Source organism: Falco rusticolus, chromosome 5 (assembly GCF_015220075.1).
Source record: "Falco rusticolus isolate bFalRus1 chromosome 5, bFalRus1.pri, whole genome shotgun sequence".
In the NCBI taxonomy this organism is placed as follows: domain Eukaryota; kingdom Metazoa; phylum Chordata; class Aves; order Falconiformes; family Falconidae; genus Falco; species Falco rusticolus.
Window position 1 is genome coordinate 78,904,894 of NC_051191.1, and position 23,294 is coordinate 78,928,187.

A 23,294-nucleotide genomic window follows, 5' to 3' on the forward strand; every position below is an offset into this window, starting at 1 on the left:
TCTGACCTTGCTCAGAACATTAATTAATATGCTGAATAATACTAATGGGATTATAGCTTCCCAGGACGAACTTGGTACCAGCTTGCAAACTGACCATACTAAGACGCTGAAGCATGCCTAGCCTGATTCAGACCTGGAGAAACACAGGTTTGCTGAAGCCACCTGACAAGTAATAGCTGGAATTGATGCTCTGCAAAAAAATATTTTTTAACATGTCAAATGACTATGTCTTTGGTTTAACAAAAGAAGGTGGCTTTAGTTTAGTGGACGGTCGGTCTATTTTGCACATCTCCCAGACAAATCAAGTGCTCGTCTGCAGAAAAAATTGCCAGCCTTTGCTAATGCTGCATAGCACGAAGTATTAGCCAAGGAAATGGAAGAACGGACGGGGATAGATACCCGATCAAACTGGGAATAACTGGATTTGAGGGAAGGGGAGGTTTGCAAAAATAAAAGGGTTAAACCGGCGAGCTTGGGGTGGGCCGGGCAGCGGGTCGGGGCGGCGGCAGCGGGGCCGCGGGAGGTGCCGGTGCCGCCGCCCGCAGCATCACCCCGGTCACGTGGCGCCGCGCCGGTCGCCCCCGGCGGGGCAGGTGCGGGGGGCGCAGGGCCCGGGGGGGAACACGGACTGGGGTAGTCCCGGCCCCTCCGGAGCTGCCGTGCCCGCCCGTAGGCCGGGGGGGGCTGCCCGCCGTACGGGGGCTCGCACCGCTTGGATTCCCGCAAGGCTCGCAGGGATGCTGAGGAACTACTGGTCGGAAATACAGCCGTTCCCTAGGAGGCAAAATAAATACATAAATAAATAAAACGTAATAATCCGGCATCTGCTATAGTTAGATCTGCTTGGGAGAAACAAAATAATGTGAAGTTTAGGCTCTCTGATAAATTGTTAAATATTTTGATTACTGTATACAGCGTATTTATTACTACGTCGGGGGGCTGCGCGCGCGTTAATCACAGCGTTTCACTGCGAAATATTTTCATAGTCGAGCACTCGGAGGAGTTCAAATTACACATTTTACTGGGTTTTAATTGCAATATTTCTTTATATAAATAACTTCGTAAATATTCTTTTAACCTCGCCGCATGAAAATACATTCATTTACAATCACGCTAAAATTTATAAGCATTTTTTTTTCCCTTTCCACCCCAAATGAAAAGCTAATGATGAGTGGATTGCAGCAAATTCTCTTCATTAGTTCGTGGCTATTCAGAGCCTTGCAAAAGAACTCACGTGGTTGCCTAACTACACAAAAATAGCAGAATTAATATTCCCTCCGAGTTCCCAGGCAGCAACCGGGGTGGGGGGTGGGGGTGGGGGGGTGTCCCTCGAGCCCCCGGTGGCCCGGGGCGCGTGGGAAACGAGGAGTTAAAGCGGGGCAGCGGGTCCGCCCGGGCAGCCGCGCAGGCCTGGCCTCTTTCGCCTTCCCCCCCCCCCTTAATTAATCATACGCTGCTTCACAATTTAAATATGGAAATGGCGAGCCATTCGCAATTATTAATGAGCCTGCAGGCTGTCCGGTGGCGTTCGGAGACAGGCCGTGTCAGCCCGCGGGAAGCAGCATGGCATCGCCTTTCTGATGTGTGTGAAATTCGTCTGCACAAAGGCTCCTCCTTATCTATGCGCAAGCTAAATAAATAAATAAAAGCTTTTGTTTGCCAGGCTACTTGCACATGACTGTTTTGACTAAACCACTCCACGTTATTTTGTACTTTACAGTGCCTAGAGAGGAAAAAAAAAAAAAGGGGGGGGGGGGGAGGGGAGTGCGGGGCGAAGTCCCTGAGGCTGCCGGTACCTGCTGCCTGCCGGGCGGTGCCCCGGGCTGATGATGGGGCGGGGGGGGGGGGGTCCTTTTAACATGAGAAAAAAAAAAAGAAAAAAAAATTACCCCCCACCCTACGAGGTACCAATAACAGCGCCGAACAATAAACTTTGCCCTCGCCTGACACCCGCCTTGCGACAGGCGGCTTGGCACGCTGCCAGCTCCTTCACCCGATAAGGCTGGGCAGGCGGCGGCGGGGACAACATGGCCGATGCTGGCTGCCCGCTCCCCGGCGGGACGGAGCGGGGCGGCGCGGCGCGGCTCCCCTCGGCTCCCATCCCCTCCCCTTCCCAGCACCCAGCCGGAGGGGATGGCTCCGAGGATTCAAGCGGCAGCATCCCTATTTATTTATTTATTTTTACCCCTCACCCCCCCCCCCCCTTTTTTTTTTAACCTCCTTTTCCTGCCGCTATGTCAGCTATCCATTCAATGTAATGTACCACTAGGGTTTAAAAAAAAAACAAAACAACAAATCAGTAACGGGCAAGTAGTTTAATTAGTCTGGGGGTTTTTTTTTCCTTTTTTTTTTTTTTTTTTTTTTTTTTTTTAGAGCCTTTATAAATGAGGAGCGGTCCAAGGTGGGAGGAGGAAGCGAGGAGCGGAAGGGACAGGGAATGGGAATGAATGGTGAGGGATAACAAAGAGTCAGGTGCAGTGCTGTACGTGCCTTCTCACGGTTGCTTAGAGTAATTTATTTTTTTAAACGCTCCTGTAGCCATTAAGTAAGAAAATGGAAAAGCTGTGGAAGCGAAAACCAGGTTTCCAACGGCAGCTACAGGCAGCGAACGAAGCGTGTGCATTGTATCAGGAAGAGCCCATGCCTGTAGTGATGGAGAAGGACATACCATCCAGTTCTGCGGGACTGCGATACGTAAAGATACGCCTGACTTTGGTTTTCCCGCTCCAAAATAGCCTGCTGCTTCACTGGGTGAAGGTAAAATCCCTCTAATGCGTTTTTGCAAGTTTGCCATCTTAGATAAGAGTGTGACTTTGATGTCTTGATGCAGTTGCAAAGTGAAACAAACCGGGGCAAAGCCAGGGATCTCAGCTACAGCGGGGGTGGTGGTGGTGGGGAAGGTCAGGATGTGATAAACACACTGAAAAATGGCAGGAGAATAATGTTTACTTCTGAATATATGGCCTGCTGCCAGGTTGGCGCTGGTTTTTAGGTTAGCAGAGGTTGGAGGAAGGGCCAGACTGAGGCGTGGCTAGCTGCTGTCAAGGAAAAAAAAAAAAAAAGGCTGCAAATTGCTGTTCTCAGCTTTTTTTCTCTCCTCTCCTCCATCCCCGCCCTCCCCCGAAAAAAGGCAGTGCTTTCTCTTAAGGCCATTAAAAATGATGTAGAGTTTTAACCATCTGCTGTACCGGGTACTCTTTGCTGGTGCTGCAAAGCTTCCCTTTTTGTAAAGGGAAGACACTGCAAAGCTTTCCAAATAGAAAACTATTTTTTTAAGCATTTAAATATTTTGGGGAAATAGTGTCTTTAAAGAAAGATTCTTTTTAATTGCAAATTGAGAAATGGGTATTAACAGAACTGAAGCATTTTTAGCCTATTGGGATGAGGTTCTTTGCTAGAAGGGACACAGGTGTACTGCTACAGCACAGGATACCACGGGTTCAGAAATGGTAGTGTGAGCAATATAAGACTTCAGAAATGGACAGTGATAGAAGCTGATAATTTTTGTAGCCTTGTGGATTTTTTTTTTTTCCCAAGGCTTGCTGTGGAAGTGTGCGAGATGTAGCTGAATGCAGCAGTCATTTCTTGCACTTGACCAGCTGTGTATGTACGTATGGGAGTAAAATTATTTAATGAGTAGCAGGGAGACTAGCAAAGGGATCACATTGCTGATACGGCCTCCTCAACTATAGGTATATGTCCAGTGCACAAAGGAAGAATATTTGTAAATAATAACATATGGAAGAAATGCTTTTGAAGTGGTGAAGCTTAAAGGAGAAAATAGAAGGAATCTTTAATGTGGTATTTTTACTTCTCATAAATTAGATTAACACTTTAATTGCCATGAACAGCAAATTAAATATTTCACATACTCATAAATCAGAATATAATGTTTGTCTGGAGTAAGAGCTAAGAAAATTGGAGGTTATTGCCTCATAATTCATCTACATATTTAAGATCAATTAACAGGTTATTGGAAAAAGAGATTGTAGTGAAGTAGTTGGGGCATGCAGTTCCTTTGAAAATGAAGTTTGGGTTTTCTCTTTCAAGATCTGCAAGTACTAGATTGTTACCTAAAGCCACTGATTATTATTTGTAACTGGGAGAGCTGCATTTTCTTTAAATGAAATGTCTACAAATGAATGTTGACAAAGGCATTTACTTTCTGAACCCAGCATAGAGGCCCAGTTAAACCTCTTCATTCAATTTTAATAAAAATAATTTAAAAAGAGACTGTATTATAGATGTCTCGTAGGCTAAGTAAATTTTCTTATTAAAGCTGAAGACTGGGGGCTGTATTTTGTCACCTGTTGCCTACCACAGAAAGGAAAGGGGGTGGGGTGGAGAAGCATTTACTGATCACAGAAGCCTTTGCACAGAACTTGCTGCTTGTCAGTTCATTGCCGTTCAGTAGAAAAAATAGCTTCTTTTTTTCCTCCAGTTTTAGGTGCCACGCAGAATTGTACGGTATGCTTGCTTCAGATAGTGCCAGAGAAGCATAATGAGGTGTTTAGTCACAATTTGGATGTGGTGTTGGTAGAAAACAGTGCAGGACTCTGGGCTAGATTTTGAAGGGAATAGTCCTTGTAGTCCAAGGCTGCCTAAATCCCAAACTTGTATCCAGGCAATACTGAGACATTAAATTCTCTGTTAGCTTTTTGTTAGGCTGTTATCTCTGAGCATTTTGCTTTTCTTGCAGGGTCTTCAGTATTGCTGGGGATTTTGGTGTAGTGGCTTGTTTTTGTTTCGTTTTTTTTCTCTTAACCCTTGAATTTCTGTTTGCTCCCTTTCTTGCAGAGCACCTTCATAAATACAAATGCAAACAGTTTGGAGTAAGTGTTTTTTTCTGATACAGAATATGTGGATGGGAGGGCTTTTCGGGGTGAATCTTTATAGATGTGTAAAATAGTAATGTGCTAACATTTTTCCCTACTGTGCATTTGGATTTAAAAGTCAGTGTTGTGTTTCGGAGCACTCCAGTATCATGAGAGGTGTGCGTATTTTGCAGTTTAAAGAAAAAAGATTTCTGTGTGAATTAACGTGTCTACAGATACTATAGTATTGGGATTATTCTGCAAGTTAATTGTATTTTACTATATAATACAGTATTATGCAGGCTATGTGCAAAATACAGCGTTGTGCAGGCTTTGAAATTTCAAAATTGTGTATTGGAAACCTATTAGGATGTAGGACTATATGAAACTCAGCACCTCTTCTAATAGTGAAAGTGTATCACTTGTTTTTAAGAGTTTTTCTGTGGGTATGGAATCGTACATGATGAATAATATGTAGTAGGTCCTGGGATTACAAAATTATTTTGGATTTGGCATTATTTAATATACTACCTGTAATATATGTTGAATCCCCTAACACACATCTCAATATAACCTTTACATTTTTATTTTTGTATCAGTTTGCTCTTTCAGCAAACATAATAGTGAAGCTGTGGGTTCGGGTAACATATCTAGTTCTAAATCTAAATAAACAAGCAGCTTATTTTAATACGTATTTCACAATCCTAATGATAGCTGAACAATATCATCTTTATGTAGTCTGCAAAAAATTGAGCTTAAGTTGCAGAACCCAAAATACTGTATTTTTGGTTTGTTGTTGAATGCTGGAGCTGGTTATTTGACAAGAAGTGGGTGTTTTTTGAGATACTGGAAAAAGTCGTTTTTATCACTTTGTATTCATATTCAGTATTCTGTGGTTAAATAGCATGTGAAATATAGTATAATTACAGTGTCATTTAAATAATGCATTAAAGCCAGCAGATGATACAATATGCAAAACAGTTTATAGCAACAGTTTCCATGTAGTTCTATGTAGTGCTGAATTATTGATAAAGTTGTATGAAATAAAATAAGAAGTAAAGATGTGTTGGGTGATATTTGCTATGCAGTATCATTAGTAACGGTGCTGAAGATACCGTGATCCAAATCATTTGATGATCTGGGTGAGATTGAGTGATACACAAACTGGGAAAGTTTTACTTTTTTGGTTTGTTTTTTAATTAAATAAAGTCAGAGTTAAACAGATCTGCCTGACTTTCAAATCCATAGAATCCCATGGACTGAATAGACAACCTCTGGAACATCTTTCGAAGCTTGCCTTGTGTTGGCATCTGTTACTGTTACAAAATACACAGGCTTGTCGGAAGATACTTTGAAAAGCCTCTGATTTGTGAATTTTGCTAGTACCAATGGAAGACATGTTATATTAAATTCTAAAAAGAGATAGAGGGCTCGATTCTGCTGTCAGCATAAAACACTTTTTAATTATGTTTCCTGTGATTTGAATAGAGAGCCAAATCAGGCCTACCAAATTTGTTTGAAAGGAAACCGAAAATACAAATACGTGTGTGCAAATATATTTGTTTTGTTTCTCATCTGCCTATTTAGTTCAGCAATGTGGTATCTGGTGTCCATTAAAAATGTATTTTTTTTTTTTCAGGGCCTGGCTTAGAAAGTGTTTCATGGTCACTGGAAAAAAATGAGGAAGAGGAGGGTGTGGCTGCCGCTTAAGAGGATCTGGCCCTGCAAACAGGCACTAGCTTTTGGAGATGCGGTCCTTCATCATGGCAAAACGAAGACTTCTTTTAGGTAAAACATATTTCTTTTTTTAATTTTTATTTTGTAAATCGGAAATCAAGTAGGCTTATAATCTTATTGTTTCTTAATGCATATTTGTGAAGGACGGTCAGTTGTCCTCACTTGAGTTCGGTAGATATGTTTGCGTCTTGTTTTGCCCCAGATTTCTCAACTCTTGGCACTGATTATGACAAAACCAGCAAAAACTAATTCCAATTATAGAGTAATAAGGAAAGTGGTTTGATGTCTTGTTTATTCTGAATATCCAAGAAGGGACTGGTCCTGAAGACTCTAGAATGTGTCTTTACCGTACCCACTTCTCAATTTTTACTTCCATGCAGTATGCTGCACCATTAGCCCCTGAACTGGCACACACACACACAGAGATGTTTTTGTCCATAGTTCTTTATATTATGATAATAATTACAGGATCACAAAAGCTTGGAATGAGACTTTGGGAATATTTTCAGGTAACAGTACTTGTGTGATAAGATTTTGATAGTATTCCCAGTAAAACTATATATATTTTAAGACATAGTCTACCCTTTTCACAAGGGCTATTTGCAAATAATGCTTATATGCAATCTTAATTATGCATAATGGATGTTTTTTCTGCAATGGCATAGTTTTATCACTTTTTTCCCTTGGTTGCTGTAAATGTTGCTCCTGCAAATGTATTTTTAAAATGTGTGACTTTTGATACTGTGAGTGAAGATGGAGTGGAAGAAACTTCTTAAGTAGTATAACCACTCACAGGTGTGGTTACGGAATCTGCTCCCTCATCTCCTGTCTTACATTTGAGCTCATCATCTCTTAATTATGCATCCTTGTTTTCCTTTGAAGAGCAGCAGTATGTGGGTTGTGGTGAGGTATTATCACAGTCTGGGTGAACTGTTAGCCACAAGACTGAAGGCTAAGTGTAGCAAACCACCATGCGAGTGGCAATATCCCAGGATCTGACACACATCTTGGAATCTCTTATAATTATTAAATGGTTTTTGCAAATAATGATGTGTGGATGGGGAAAAAGATAATAAACAAGGAAACGCATTTGTATAGTAAAACAATGTCTTGTAATTTAGGTTCTTGCTAATTGTGTGCAAAAGGGAGGGGGAAGAGCAGGTGGCAAAGTAAACATGCATGTTTTTAAGTATATTTGTGAAGTCTGGGTGATGCATTGATAGCATTGTATCAGGCACAGTAGCTAGCTTAGAGGATGAATGATTTTGCTTTAACTAAAGTGAACTTGTCAATTTTTTTGCCGTTTCTTTTTGCCATAGGAAACAAAAGTAGAAATTACTGCATTGGATCAGATCCACGGTCTAATTAATGCTAAGTCTACCCTGACAGTTCTTACAAAGGGTTGATTGGTAAGAGAATGGAGGGCGAAGACGAACAACATTTGATCCGTTTGGAATACCCTGTCCTTGTCAGAAAGTGGGCCAGCTAGATCCCTTGGCCAATGGCTTTATCATGGCATTGCACAAAGGTCTTTATGGTCTTCCCAGCAAACAATCTCATTTAACACTATATTTTGTAGGCTGTGAATAGAACCCTGTTCTTTCAGAATCGTACTGATGTCCCTTAATGATGGACTGTGGCACTGATATTCACATGCTCGGCCTGCACTTTCTAAAATAATGCATTCCCATAGTTTGAATTTATTTGAATTTACTGCTTATTTAATTTAACTGAATAATTTCCCATTCAAGACTGGAAGTAGGCAAGAAAGTCAGACTACAATTCCTGACTTTCAGAGTTGTATTTCTGTTGTGTTCCCCATAGCTTATGTGCTTGCTAACGTAAATAGTTTAATTGCTTTATGTCTTTGTATATGGCAGTCCTTTTGCAAGTGAGATCATTTAAGTCACCTGCCCTTGTACTCCTGTTACTTCTGTAGCTTTAGTGAGATAAGGTAAAAAGAACTGTAAATAGCATTCTCCATGAAGGTGTTTCCCTGGCAGGTATATATTAGCAGGGTAATGTTTTCAGTGCAGTATTCTGTGCTTTTTTGCATGCATTGTAAAATGTGGCTTATTTGATGCTGCTACATATATGTGAAAGCTTTCATCAGCTTGTTATGATGACACCCGGGTCTTTTCCTTTCGCCGAGAATGTTGCAATATGTTTTCCTTAGCAATTACAAAAAAATGGTTTCGCATTCACTCAACTTTGTTAAACCCTTCAGTAACCCAAGTATGCTCTCCTTATTTGTCAGTTTTTCTGCTCTGTGTTACAGCTGACATTTTGAGACTGCTAACTGAACTTAAGCTGATACCAGCATGGCCTCTGCATGCAGCAGCTATTAGCCTTTTTCTTCTTACAATGTCTTTTTATACCTACATTTCACTTTTGGCTGCTTGGCTGATTTTTAATAATTTTAACTTTCAGCCATGATTACTCTGTTTTCTTTATGGTCTTTATGAGTCCCATTATCAAAGCCCTATAGAAAGGCCAAATAAATAACAATTTCTTCTGCGAATGCACTCCAAGTTTAAAAAAGATGTTTTTTTCATTATGTTAGCAGTGTTGGGGTTTTTCTCCATTATATAATCTCTGCTTAGGCATTAAAGTTACAATCTTTTAAAGTAGCCTTCCAGATGGTTTACTAAATGCTAGAATTCATAGGCATGTAATCTGGATCATAATTTGTGGCTATTTTTAAGGAGTGCTACCCTTTCATTCCTGATAGGAGAGTGCCTATTTTTGTTGGAAACCCTGCCTCCAACCTTGAGCTGCTTTGGAACTTCTGCATGTATATCTAGTCTTCAGAATGGCTTGCCTCTTTAATTCATCCCGTTATTTCAGCACTTTGTTTTGCTGTCTTTGTGCTCTTTTACCCTTTACTTGCAAAATAATTGATTAGTGGGATTTGCTGTCTGGAGGGACCAGAGGAGACAATTTGTTCACTTGAATGCCATAGATTTTCCCCCTGCTGTATTAAGCCTGATAACTTCTTTTTAAGCTAAAAGGTACCTTTGGGTCTGTCTGATTTCAGGGAATAGAGATAAAGAGGTGTATCCAGGAATGTGAGGTAGGGTCCATATTGCTCCATCTCCCCCCACCAGAATGGACTGCAAGAATTTTGTGCCACAAAGTCATGTTTCCTCTATTTTCCTGTTCAAGAGAAGGGGCATCTTACTCCATAACTCTCTAGAGAAGGGGCATCTTACTCCATAACTCTCTAGAGTGTGGGGTTTACTTTCTGTCTTGGAGGGAGAGTGCTGTTGGCTGGTGTGAAGGTGAAAGAAAACTGGAAAATGAGAGTCTGAGAGGCCTAATCTTGAGTTTCCACTGGAAGAAGTAGTGGGTATACAGTTTTTGTTTTGTTTTTTAATACCCTAGATAGGAATACAGCTAATAAGAAATGCTAATATGGTCATACAGGGTGAGAAGGGGTGAGTTTACTCTTTTGCATGACTAAATATCACAAGGTCATAATCCGCCATTATCTTTTCTGCAGTGTTTTTCCTCCTCTTTATTCACTCCCTTTGTTTTCCAGTACTATTTCAGACTTGCCAGACAACTGTTGTGCAGTCCTCCTGCTTCTAATGTATGTCAATAAATTGTCCTTATGTCTTTGGTTCAGTCCTTATGCTCCTAGTCTCCATTTTTAAATACTACTTTCTAAATATATTCTTTGTTCTAGTTGTTTCAGTTCAGTGCTTTTGTTTTTTTGAAAGATGGTACCTTTTTGCCTCAACATATTAGAAGGCTTTTCTCAGTACTTGGATTGCCCTTGCCCACCTATTTCTTCTGTGCCTAGAGGTTTTGTTACCCTTTTTTTTCCCTTTTTTTTTTTTTTTTTGGTGATGGATATGCTATGCCTAGATAATCTTTCATTGCATAAAAAGTGTTCCCATTGAAGTCAGTGGGCAGGTCTGATAAACATACAGTGTGACAATATGGTACTGTATTTCCAGGTAGCTTATTTTAAATACCTGCTGTACATTTTTGTTTTTCACTAGGTGCTTGTTTTGCTCTGGACAGGGGCTTTTCTAAACTTGTTGTTTGTGAAGACTTTCTAACTCCACTGTTGACTCCTAGTATATAATAAAAAGCCCAACACTTGTATGTTAGATTTCAGGGAACAGCAGTCACTGGAAATGGTATTATTTGGTTTGATTGTTCCAGGCACAGAAGTAGACGGGTGAGAAAACGTAGAAGAGTTTTACACTGAGTGCCAGTCTTTCACCCACCTGCAGTGGGAATACCGCCCATCATGGTGCAAACACAGTTTGGAGGTTTCTTCTTTACACTTGGCCATGTTGGAATCTGTTGTGAGCCATCTGGGCTAAAGCCTGTGCTCCCCAATGGGTTGTGTATGCTAAGAAGGCTTTTCCTCTTGGTTTTCCTGATGAGAGTAGGTTTCCTTCTTTTCCTACTGGGTTGAGAAAAGATCAGAAACCATCAGAGCAAGGAACAGCAGGGATGGATGAAAAAGGAAGTGATTCTTTTCACAAACATAGTAAGGCAAACATAATGCTTATATTGGATTCTTGATTTCATTTATCTGTTCAGATCCTTCTAAAAAAATTTGAAATGCATGGGTTTCTGCTATGAGGAAGGCTTTAAACAGGGAAAGTGACTTTTTGAATGTCCTGAAGAGGACTGCAAAGAATCATCTTCTTCATCCTGCCTGATGCTTGAGGATGCATGGCTGGCAGAGAAGACAGCAAGGTTGCAGAGCATACCAGTGTGAATGCATGCTGGGTATAATCAGACCCCAGCTTGCCACACTTTATGCATTAATTTGTGTTGCTAGAGACTAGAAAGCTGCATATATTGTTGCGGATTCAAAAATACCCGTTTTGCACAAAGTGTCTGAGACCTGAAGCTCACCCCTTCCCCCCATACAATCCATGCAGTTATCTCTTGTACTGTGCTGCCTCTAGGAGCTTGGTTTTTGGAGTCTGGCACTCCTGGTCCTCCTTTCAGAGTTGCTGGCATAATGGGTGATGTAGTGCTGATTTCAACTGCATTTAGCCCCTGTGGGGCTGTCTGTGATGCTGAGCTCCTGGTGCCAAAGACTTTGATCAGCCTGGACCCCTGCCTGGCCTTATTCCTATTATTTTCTTGTGGAACCTCTAGCAACATTCAGCTTCATCAGAAGTGCTTGTGCCTGAGGGTAGAGAAGGGAAAATATCTTTGTCTAGACCACTCCCTTCCACATGCTTTTTCTCCCATCCTGGCTGAGTAACTGATGGTAACATCTGCATCCCAGTGAGCGATATTGCCACAGATGAGGAAACCAAGGCACAAAGCAGAAGTTGGGTGATCCAGCAGGCCAGTGGGTTAGAGGTGAGAATGGAAAGGAGACAATTCAGCATGCTGTCTAATTGGCCACATTGCCTCCCGTATGTTACCGGTACAGCATTAATTTAGCTATTTCAAGAGAGATTTCTGTTAATATATGTCATATTAATAATGATGTTCCAAGATACTATAAAGAAGTTGATAACAGAAAGCTTAGCAGTCAAAAGAAGTGCTTATTTAGCCCGATGAAGCCTAGCTATCAGCGTGCGTGAATTCTCATAGGCAGCATATTTTTGCTTTATTTTCTTTGGTTTCTTCTTTGCAAGTGAGCCATCCTGGAGTTAGTGGTTATGTACAGCAACAGGTAACTTTTATGCCTATCCAGAAACTACAGGATATTTTAAGATTCACATTTATAACAGCTACAAAAGATTACAATTTTTAATAACCATTTGAAGACCCTAACAATTTAATAGATCAACTCTGAGCTTTTCAAAAGGAGATATAAAATAAAAACAACACGTATTGAGGTAATAGTTTTCACTTAAAGTCTTTCGATAACTTTAAAAACAACTTCGAAACAGCTGTCTAGCTGTGCAGAAATTAACCCGGTTTTGGAAGGAAGACCACATGAAGTTTGTGCAGACTTCTGCTCTGGAAATAACGTGCCATTGAGCCCTGGCAGCTTAAGGTGTCTCTGTTTTGAAGCAGGGGGTAGGGGGGAAGTCAAATGATTTAGTGACTGAAGAGAGTTGCCACTTGCGTGAGCTCCATCCCTAGGGATATGACCTTTTTAATCCTCTTTAGTTAATGTATTGGTGATCTTTACTTAGGCAGAGTAAACAGTGCTGTTCTGAACAAAGGGGAGGTCATGCTTCCTGCATTACACTCTGACCCTGGGGTCGCGGCCTTTGTTCACTTCTCAATGGGAATTGCTCTCAGAGGGCCACCACAAAATGGAGAACTAATTTAGGCACGTGCTGGCAGAGAATGGCAGAGTATCAGGTTTGCCTCACCCCAACCTCCGAGTGCGCAGCAGTTGCAGTGAGAGTAAAAGTCAAACTATTTCAAAGGGGAGGTATTAGCTCTTTAATTACCAATGACTGTGGCACTTAATCCCTCATTGAACTAAATATATTGCTTGGGTCTTCCCCCGTGCTGCCAGTAGTTCAGTTTCTCGGTTTTGAGCCTTTCAACTTTGTTTTCCCTGCCTTGCGCTGGACTGTTGTAAATGAAGAAGCATAGAGCAGTGAAAATTGGAGGATTTTTCTCTTAAAAGAGAGAAACCACATAGCAATTGCACCATTAAGCTTGGGCCTCTGAGGTCTCAAAATAAGCATTGTTTTTCAGCCTGCAAGGAAACGTGCTGCTGTGTCCCAGCAGATTGTATTCATCACCTTTTTCATAACACTTTCTTTGTGTGGTACCATGTAAACACACACGCATGCACGCACTCAGAGCCCTGTGAAGCCGAGCATGGGGTACTAAGCCAAAGTGAAGTAGTACTTCATATTTATCACTAATGTTATGCAGAAATGCTGCTTTGGGGGTTTTTTTTGGCTTCAAAAGTGATTGGGGGCAGAATGTGATGCGTCTCTTTTTTAGTTGCCGTGACCAGGGAACATGGATAAACATGGAAGCTGAGATAAATTATCTGGAAGACTTGCGTATAGAAAGCCATCACCCTTCATTGAAAGATGTTTATTATTTTTCAGCTATATGCTGTTCTTTGCTTAACAGTAAAATCTGTGAAATACAATGATAGATCATAAAATAATCAAACTATAAACATATATCTTCAGTCAAAATGCTGCTTTTCCACATTCTTTATCAGAAAAAAAAAAAAAAAAAAAAGCCCCCACAAAGGTGTGTAAAACACAGCTGGGTTAAGACTGGGCACAAGGGATGTGTGTGTATTGAGGGGAGCTTATAATGTTACCAGCACAAAAATAATGCTATGATAGTAAGCTTCAAGGCTTCTGTGGCTGTCGATATAAATAGGATCAAGAAAAATGTATGACACTAAATTTTAGCTCTCAGACTTGGGTATTTCTGGGCTTACTAGTTTTGGTGGGTTTGATTTGGTTTGGTTTGGGTAGTGTCGTGTTCCCCCCCCCGCCCCGTTTTATACCACTGTAAATCCCTGGAAGACTCTACTGGTGTAATGGAGTACAGGGTAGGTTCACCTGTAGTTACTGCTAAATGCTAGCTGCTGTGCTGTTTGCAGTTGTGTTTCTCTTGACTACTTTTAGACCGCTCCAGTAATAAGCAGTAAGCCATCCAACAGATGCATCTCAGTCTGTGTCTTCCGTACAGTTCTGGGCGCCTCTCGTTTACAGTCCACACTTGTGGAGCAGGAGGCTTAACCATGCTGGAGGTGGCTCAATCCTGCCCAGGGGCTGGGAGGAGTGCGTGGCCAGGAGATCCCCAGTGCCTTCGCCTTGCCCAGAGCATCCTTCTCCCCAGGCTTTTCCAAGGCACAGGGCAGGGCTGGGCGGAGAGCCTGGGGTAGTGCTGCTGCATTCGCTACACAGATTTGCTTTCCATACCAGACTCTTCTCTGGAGAAGAGAGCATGACACTTTTTTTTTTTAACTGTTGCAAACTTCAAGCCTTTTTTTAATTCTTTCAAATTATCTGCAGTAATTTGGATTTACCGGATATAGAATACTGTCTTTTGTGTAAGACAGCAAAATTTTCTGTTTCTCTCTTTCTCTTTCCTCATTTATTTTTTCTTTGCATTTCAGTAATTTCCAGTAAAATATTATCTTTCCCTTATTTTTCTTGAAGTTGTACTATTTAAACAAACAGTTCTAATAATCTACTCTTAGATTTAAAAGTGCATTCTGTAATACAGCAAAGTAAGTTCTTTAAACAAAAGTGGCCAAGCAACTGAAATATCATGCCCTTTTAATGAAAAGTTGAATTCAAAGCTGAGCCAAACGCGAGCAGCAGAGAGTTAGTACGTTAGCAGCAAGTGATGCTGACTACAGCAATAATGAAACCAACCTTTCTGTGTCCTGTATTCGTTACTTGAAATTTCCAAAGTCCACTATCTTTAGATTTTAATAGAAGCCCAAGGGAAAAGGTATATTTACTATACCTATTATCTAATAAACATAATATTGTCAGGTTAGCATACATATGTTTCTTACTTGTGTTACTTAGTTATAAGTAATATGTTTACTAATGAAAATACTAAGTCACTTTTCATCATGTGTTACTGAGTACTAGAATTGGTCTTATCTGGAGGATTTTAAAGACTAAAGAAAGAGTCAAGGCAATGTCAGTTGTGTTTTGGGGGTGGTGGTTTTGCCTTAAAGCATTCATACGGTTGTGCTTTATTTGGAGGTAATGAGCTGTAGGATAATCTTAAAATGTGGATAGCTGCTTAGGATAAAAAAAAAATATGTTAAAATATTCAGTCAATACTCAAATTTTAAAATATCTTTTTTTCCTCAAAAGGATATTGGAACCTTACAATAACTATAGTAAGTGCCTGCTTGAAAGGAAAACTAGTTTTTCTGTGTGTGTTCATATTTCAGCGTGCAATGTGATAATCTAGTGTTGTTGTAGTAGCAGTGCCTCCTCTGAAAGCTTCATATTCTGTGGAGCCTTTTGGAAATTTTTCACTTTGAATGCTCCTGACTCAGACCTCTCAGGATTTTTGGTTTTTTCTTGTTTTGTTTTACTGTTTAAAAAAGAGCTTTATCCCTGGCAAAGTTTGGATTAATAGATGACAGAGAACAGTCTATTTTACTGTGTGAACTTGATTCCTCTGCGTTATTCTTTCTGGCAGTGATTTCTCTAGCTAGTGTACCTGGTAAAGTTTAATGGTAGTTAAGACTTTTCTTATTTCCTAGACAAAGATGTTACTGACATTTGAAATATGAATGTCCGCATTGTTTTCCTAAATTTGCTTTATCAAAATAGTTTCCAAATGTGACCTCTGCAGTGAAAACTAAGGAACCATTTATATTTAACAGCCTCCCCTGTTAAGCAACTGTTGTACACCTGTCTGTGTACCTGTATGTTTTAATATTAAGCTATCTCTATTACCTGGTTGATTTATTTGATCCTTTGGACAATGATTTGCATTATATCAGTTTATCTAAGGAGAAAAAACAAAAAAAAAATTAAAATAGTCTTGTAGAACATGGGTTTGGTCAGGCTTCAGATATACTATGGAAATCACTAAGTCTATTCTTTACTTTTTGAAGATAAATGTTTTTCTAAACACCATACTGCCAGATATGTATTTAGGCCCAGTGAAATGCAGCGAAATTCATTTGAAGGAAATGCTTATTTGTCTGATTTGTCTTCTGGTGAAATCTCTTCTTCTGCCTATTTCCATTGAATATTTGCATTAAAAAAAGATATGAAAGTTTCAAAAAGCTAAATGGATACAGATAGCTTCATATCATACATTTATATATTTGTGATTTTGAAATTAATATTAGGGTGGGTAGAAAACACAGGACAGACTTCAGTTGCACCTGTAAAAATATTTTTTTTTTAATTATTTTTGTGAAGCTGTATTGCTGTATTTTGTGGTAAGAGGATACCACCCTTCTGTTTTCCACTGGCATTATCCACTTTGGAAAGAAAAATGTGTGACAGCCTCAAAATGGTGTTCTCTGCTAAGGAAAGGCAAAGATGAAAGCTGGAACAACATAGTAGTTCCAGCACAAAATGGCCTTTTCCAATAGATTTCCAGTAAATTTCTTAGACTGATTAAGGTTTTGGCTGTTAGCTGGCCAGTAAAAGCTGAACAATAGTACAGCAAATCTGATATTCCTGTAATAATCGTCCCCTGTATGTATGGGATACCCACATGCTCATATAGCAAATGGGTAAGTACAGTATTAAAGCAAAATTGTATTTTGCGAGGCCCCACAACAAATCTTAGAGGATCTATTTTACTTTCCCCTCTGTGCTGAAAGCTCAGAGCACTGCCAGCAGACTGCTGGAACAACATTTTGGTCTGTGTGTGCAATGCTTTACTAGACAAAATCCCTGATCTTTGTGTCAGTCTCCCTAATTGTTCCAGGCCTAGTGCAGGAACAAGGTTTTACATTTAGGTAGCCACAGAGCAGTCAGTTATATGTGTTCGCTGAATGTAGTGATGAGTTGTTACGATAATGTTGAAGGGATAAAATTACTGCTGATGTAGTGCTGTTATGATCAACTTCTTTTGTATAGTTCTTCCACTATTTTTTTTTTTTAGATACGTTACCATTTTTTAAATGTGTTTATTTGTACAACTAGGAAAAAAGATTAGTCCTGAACCATGTGTTACATGATTTTTCCTGTTATAATTCGAATGTAACCCTTTTGTTAGTAATCTTTAGGCTGCATTAGTAAAATACTGTGATTTCTATTGAGCAGTAAGTATTATGTAAACTGAATATGAATTTATAATCTTATTCTAATAGTATTCATACATACTGTGCTGTTGTAACATGAGACTGTAAATGCATACATGTACTGTGTGCATTATGATAGACCTATACACGAGAGATACATGTGTGGGCACACAGCACACACAGGCAGAAGAGATGAAGTATGTGATTTTGCTAAAACGGTTGTTAGGGGAAGGGGAAATGTTGGATTTTATTACACGTAAGTGTCAGAAGGGCTTTAGATGACAGCTTTGATTTTTGGTATTTGGCTTCAAAAGTTTTTGAAAAGCAGATGTATTTCTAATTGAGTCAGGGAGAGTTCCCTATTTCCAACCAAGTCTCACTGTCCTGTTTCCAGCAGGCAAAAAGTCTGTCTCATTTACCCTGCACAATTTTCTTAGTAAGTTACTTGTTTGCACTAGAGAAAACTCTGCAGCCTTCTTGAAATTTTTTGGTGGACAAAGAAAAATTCATTGCATTACAATTCTGTTGATAACATTTTCTGGGAATGTAAATTTAAGAGTTGGCCTTTTAACATTTCAATGCTTTTATCATCCATATAAAATCTCCAGTAAAATAAACACATTTATGCCCTAGGAAAAAATAGTTAAATTTGAAACTTGAAATTTCCATGGATTAGTCACTGATGTCCCCTGGGAATTGTCAGTATTCTGAAAAGGAAGTGTTTTTAAACAACTGGAAAAGATAGTTCACTGAATAAGTCTGCAAGCAGCTTTTCACAATCCTTCTCACTGCTTTTTTTTTTTTTTTTTTTATGATGCCAGTGTTAGCATTCATATTGTACTTTATTAGTGTAAATAGCATAGTAAAAACTCCATTGAATGTTTTCGTTATAAGAGTGTGTGTATTGATTTTGTCAGATTGTAATAAACTTCATTAAAATAACCTTTATTAGATGATGGCATACATTTAATCTGCATGGGTGCTGATTCATCTTTTTAAAAGCAAAATTGGAAATTAAAAAAAAGGACTTTTCGCAATAAACTTCTGGTTTGCAGGCCACACCAAAATCACCCCGTCTTTAAAAAACATTTGACTTGCCATGTAATATAAAGGTAATATAACATAAAGGTCTCTTCTTTCTATATGAACAGAAATGGTTCCTTTCAGAGCGTGATGCTCTGAGTTGAGGCCTTGCTGCTGCTGCATCTGCTCTGGAGTCCCAGAGCCGTCAGTCCACCACTGCAGCTGCTGGTAGTGGAGCGAATTTGAACTTCTGGTGCCTGCTACCTAACGCTGTGCCTTGGTCACAGTCTCTGTTTGGGAGCAGGGCCATTGTCCCTTCTAATTTGCTAACATCCTTTCTGTGTATTCTGTCTCTGTCACTTTTGTCAAATGTAAGTGTATAGATCATGGAATGGTTAAATATATCTCTCTGTAGGAATACATCTTTCTGGACAAAGGAAATACGGAATGATCTGTGTGTGTGTGACCATTTTGTTTACTAAAACTGAAAAGCAGCAGAATACCGTTAAAGCTGAATATATAAATGTAGGCATCCCTTCAAACTGTAAGAAATGTAATAGTGCAAGTGTGACAACTTTAAGGGAAGAAAAAGCTCAAATGACTCCCAGGAAGACAGTTCATGGAACACAAATTCTATGAAGTATTGAATTAAGGATGGTGTTCTGTTTTTTTCAGCTATAAATTACACCTGCAACTGATACAAATAATGTAGAAGCCTGTATTATCTGTCCAGATAAATACAGGAATACTTTCAGTAGGTTCATTGTTGTTCTAAAATATAAGGTCGAGGGAATAATGCGTCAATATCATCCATGTGAGGATTTTTTTTTTTTCAGGAGGAGGGTTTGAAATCGACTAGTGCTGTTACAGTGTGATTCCAGCGATATTTTAGATAGCCAAGCTAGATAGCTCAAGCTAAGATGCACCTTATGTACCATATATTTTACCTTTAATGGGCTAAAGAGAAAGATCAACTTGAGCTATAAAACTGAAGTTGGCTGTGTAAAATAGGTATGATACTAATACTCAGCTCACAAACAGATCCTGTCCCAGTGAATTCTGTATCTACAGCTATGTTGGATTAAGTGTCTCTCTGTGTACTAAACAATTGCAACTATGTTATGCATATGTTACCATAATGGATACCCCTTTTTATTTTCTTACAATTTCTGCAAGTTTTGTATCTTTACTAACATTTTTGTCAAACCACCAAGGAATTCTGTTGTATGTAATTTTTGTTCCCCTTACAATTAACTTGGTGCAGGACTGTAGCACCCTGTTGTAATTAAAAAACAGATACTCCTAATATCGGAGAACTCAGTCACTGGACAACCCTTGACTACTTTAAAAGCCTTTAAATAATTTACAATATAAAGGTATTTGAATCCCCTTTTAGAGCTAAAGAAATTTTTAAAGTTTTCATTACAGGTTGCATCGTGTACGCTTGCTTACTTTTTGCAGTTTATCATTCTCTAAGAATTAACATTTTCTTTTCTTACAGTGTGTTATTTACCTTTTTTTTTTTTTTTTTTACAATTATCTCACTTATTTCCCTTCCCCTCCACCACCCCCCCCCCCAGTAGCAATTTGTGCGAGGCATCCAGTTTTAAGCAGACGTGTCCATTTAAATAACTGGAGGGGCCGCGTTGTAAGCTCCACTGGGTAGTTTTAACTGTGCTCCTGGTGCTGGCCCGAGAGCAGCCCTGCTAGGCAGAGCAGCCGCAGCGGGAGAGCAGCAGTGCCCGTCCCTGCTGGAGGTCCGGGGGTATCGATGGTAAAACAAACCCCTCGCTGGTGCAGCTTGCACGCTGCCCGTGCAGTGCAGCCTCTCCCCGGCCAGTGCCGCCCCCCGCCCCTGGGCAGCGGTGCCGGGGCCGCCGGGGAGGGTCCGCGCCCCCCGTGCCCGCTCCGCAGCGGCGCTGGGGCCGTGCAGCCCCCCCCAGCCGGGGCGGGGGGGGGACGCTGGGGCCGTGCACCCCTCCCCCCCCCGGGGCTGGGGGGGCCGGGGGGCCGCAGCTTACCGGCAGCTGGGGGGGGCCGGGCCGGCGGCACCTGTGCCGGGGTGGGGGGGCGGCGTGGCGGCGTGGCGTGGGCTGGCAGGGAAGAGCAAGAGACAGTGATGCAGAGTGTGGAGCTGCATTGTCTGCGCTCAGCGTGAGGAATACATTACAGTCGGCCAGGGCATGACTTAGCAGTGCCGGGGGAAACGGGCTGTACTGTAAAGTTTAGTTACGTTTTCAGTAAAATAAACCCGTGGTATTCTACAGCTGAGGAGCTTGCTTCAGACCCGGCCATAAAACTAGACGGGACTATGCCATTGCTTAGCTCCCAGCTTGCACCTCCTGTGCATATAAGTATTAGTTAGCCTCCAGGAACATTGCAGCATATTGGCGATAAATAAGTAGAAGCCAGTAAATAAAAGTCTTGGTTTGGGCTTTGATTTGCTGCTGCTGCTGCTACAAATTTTCATCAGTAAGTATGGCGTATAAGCAAACTATGAATACCATCAGTTTCAAGTATGTGGCTCTGTACAATAAAAAAGGGGGGAAAAATAGTTGCAAGGTAACCAAAATTGTGTCGGTACCCTTAAAAAAAATAAATCTGTTAATGCGATGCACCCTTTAATGCCTCTTTTCTTTAAAAAGAAAAATAACTAAAAAACAAAACCTTTGTCCTACTGCCAGAGGTTCATTTATGTTGATACCAGTTTAATGCCAAGTTTGCTATAAAACATTACTTTTAAAGTACTGAAGGAAGTGCTTTTGCAGAATGTTTCATTACATTTTGAAGGGAAGACTGTGGAAATCTATCCTTGTTCAGCTTGCCTTTACAGTTTGACTCACTTCAAAATTGTCTTTATTTGGTATTTAAATGTTTTCCCCCATAATTTAATATGCCACTGATCCACTGGAATTAATGCAAGTTATTCAACAGTAGAACAGAACTTTCCCAAGTAAGCTGTACAATGTGTAATTACTGTCCTTTCTAGGAAGCGTACACCAGCTGTAATCCCATGGAGCACCTTCGGTCCCTTTAGGGAACAATGGACAAGACTGCTTTGCTTTTATGTACATGTTTTAAAATTATTACTATTTTTAATCCCTGGAGAGCATCTTTAAAAAGAAAAGCTCTCTAAATGTTAAGTAAAGCTATTCTTGGTGATGTTTTTTATAAACTGTACTGAAATTAATTTGATGATACTATGTGAATCTATACTTTTCAGGATAGCTTAATCCTAAAAAAGAAGTATGTTTGATTGGTTTATTAAAAAAAAAAAAATCATGTACCTGATCATTTCTTACTAAATATTGCTAGAGGCTGTTAGATTAGAAACCAACCCATATTGAAAATAAGCTATATTATTTAGAAGGAAAAAAAATCACAATCGGTTTAGAGCTGACCTTAGTGTTAATGCCTGTGTCACAGAAAGCGGAGACGAAAGAACAAGAGATACCACTCTGAGTGGAAATATAGGCAAAGGAGTTGGTGTATAGCTGGAGTATCTATAATGAGCTTCTAATAGACAAAACTTGTGATAAGGGCAAAGAGAGAGGTTATAAAATTCTGTAATAGTATAAACTGCAGTGTAAAAATACGGCTTATGACTATTTACATAATTTGAACTTCAGACATGATGAATCTTAAAATAATTCTTCCACTTTCCTTTTTGGAATTCCTTTTCTATTAAGCAGAGCTTACAAGCTGAACTTCACCTAATTGTTTTCCTCTTTTCTGAATCTTTATTTTTTAGTACTGCAGTAACCTAAAGGTAGATTAGTTTCAATCTTATTTTACAACTGTGGTGACAGATACAATGCATTTATATATCTCCTTGAAGAAGGATAACTTTCAATGAATGAATCCAAGCCATAATTGCGTAAAGGTGATGCACTTTTAACCCTCCAAATGCATCAGAATTATCTGAGACAGGCAAATGCAGAGATTAAACTCAGCTGTTTCCACCTTTATACCAAAAGTGGGAAAGAAAGGGATAGGTATGGAGAGTAAAGAACAAGGAGATCTGTATTTTTATATAGAAAGTACAAAAATAAATAAGGACCTAAAAATAGTGTCTGAGAAAAAAGCGGAAAAATCATTTAGAAAACCGATTAAATGCAAGTAAAACACTTGCAACTAAATTATTTATATACCTGAGCATGTTTCCTAAAAAACAGGTCCATGTTTTATATTACATTGGCACTAAAAGTTGTTGAATGCACTATTGCATGTAATCTCTCTTTTTTTCTTTGTTTTCTTTTTTTTGCATAGGGTTAACATTCTCATCTGTGCATGTTCTGTTTAAAATAAATACTATAATGAATGTCATGCCTTTATTTTAAAACAAAAATCGTAAGACTTTTAGCTGGACATTAGGGTTGCTGCTAAGTCTGTTATACAGAAATATTTTTTTACTTTTACTTTTTAACCACCCAGAATTATTGCATACATATCCTCTGTGTGCACGGTCTGTATGCAGCAGATACCAAAGTTATTAGAAGAGGTCATAATTACTATGTGTCATTTTACCGAAATAAAAATTTGTGGGAAAGTTACTGTTTAAATATCTTGTCGGGTATGTCCTGATAATCTCTGGTATGCTTTTACTGTAATTCCCTAAAAATAAATATTAAAAACATTCTGTGGTTTCACACCACTAAAAAAAAAAAAAAAAGTTGGTAAGGGTAAACCGTAAAACATATATTTGGCTTACAAAAGAAATGTTTATTCTCCTCAGAATGCCAGTGGTTGAGCATTTTCTTGAGATTTGAGGCTGGATAAAAATGTGTAACAGAGGTTCCTTAAATATGCCACTGCAGTAGTTGTTCAAGATGTGGCACAGCCAGCCAGTTCCGAGAAACCCACATGTGCCACTCTGTACTTTCTGGACTTGGCTAATATTGTGCATTTTAACAGAGCAAATGTGATCAAAGTCAGGCCTGAAAACAATGAGATGGGTTTTCACATACTTGATGATGTACAGGTAGAAAGTATGTTCCATCAAATATAATAAGTACTGTTCTTGGTAGTGCTTGCTTTTGCCAGTCATACCAGTTAGGCAG

At 39.7% G+C, this 23,294-nt stretch overlaps 1 long non-coding RNA gene across 1 annotated transcript; it reads left to right on the forward strand.

Annotated features, from left to right (window-relative positions):
* Positions 1-2,397: 2,397 nt before the first annotated feature.
* On the forward strand, positions 2,398-19,746 carry LOC119149235. The gene is made up of 3 exons (XR_005104622.1): positions 2,398-2,757; positions 6,454-6,602; positions 18,363-19,746. It is a non-coding gene; the product is annotated as an uncharacterized LOC119149235 (long non-coding RNA).
* Positions 19,747-23,294: the final 3,548 nt, after the last annotated feature.